General features: G+C 75.6%; 1 protein-coding gene across 2 annotated transcripts in view; it reads left to right on the top strand.

Annotated features, from left to right (window-relative positions):
* Positions 1 to 656: 656 nt before the first annotated feature.
* PACSIN2 (protein kinase C and casein kinase substrate in neurons 2) overlaps positions 657 to 820 on the top strand; it is a 61,166-nt gene continuing 61,002 nt past the window's right edge. For both annotated transcript variants that reach the window (XM_010563580.1, XM_010563579.1), the window contains exon 1: positions 657 to 720. The gene's annotated coding sequence lies outside the window, so the exon portion shown is untranslated. The remainder of the gene's footprint in view (positions 721 to 820) is intronic.

Here is an 820-nt window from a genome sequence, read left to right as displayed (position 1 = left end):
CCTCCCCCCCCGCACGCCGCGGCTGGGGGGGGGGCCCGGGGGGCCGCGTTAACGGTGCCAGCCCCAGCCGCCGCCGCACCGCGGCGTGAGCGGGCACCGGGCACCGCGCCCCGCGGCGGGGGGCAGCAGGGACGCGGCAGCCTTCGACGCTTGTCGGGCGCTAAAAAGGCGCCGGCGCTTCGCGGGATCTACCGGCTCGGGCAAATTCCGCTGCGGGAAACAAAACCCTCCGCTCGCGCACGGTCCCCCCGCGGTGGAAACGGGACACGGACGCAACGTTTCTATTCGCGTCGCGCCCTGCCGCGCCGCCCTCCCTCATGAGGTGCCGAGGGGCGCGAACGGCCTCCCGCTGCCGCCGGGGGCCTCGCGCCGCCCGCCCGCCAACTACCTTTGCCCCCGCCGCCCCTTCCAGCCATGGACTAAGGAAGCGGCGTTAATTGGCAGCCGCGGAAAGCCAATTGGGCGGCGGCGGGGCGGGAGCCTGCCCTTCGCTCTCGCCCAATGGAGAGGCGGCTGGGCGTCCGCCCAATCGGAGAGGGGGGGGGGGGGGGGGGGGGGCGGGGGGCGGCAGTCGGTGCGGCGGGGAGCGGAGCGCGGAGCGGAGCGCGGAGTCTCTCGCGTTCCTCCGCGTTCTCTCGCCGTCTTGTCAGTCCCCCCCGTCCCTCCCTTCCTCCTTCGGCGCCGGTGGGCACGGGAGACGGGCGGTTCCCGGCCCTTCAGGTGAGGGCGGCGCCGCCGTCTTGGGCTCTGCCCTCAGAGGGAGGCTTGAGGCGGAGGCCGGGGCTTCGATCCCCGGCGGAGCCTTGGGGAGGGAGGAGGG

This window comes from Haliaeetus leucocephalus, unplaced genomic scaffold (genome assembly GCF_000737465.1).
Source record: "Haliaeetus leucocephalus isolate CR32 unplaced genomic scaffold, Haliaeetus_leucocephalus-4.0 Scaffold170, whole genome shotgun sequence".
NCBI classification, from domain to species: domain Eukaryota; kingdom Metazoa; phylum Chordata; class Aves; order Accipitriformes; family Accipitridae; genus Haliaeetus; species Haliaeetus leucocephalus.
The sequence above is the reverse complement of the archived record's forward strand: the minus strand, read 5'-3'. Positions and strand labels throughout refer to the sequence as shown.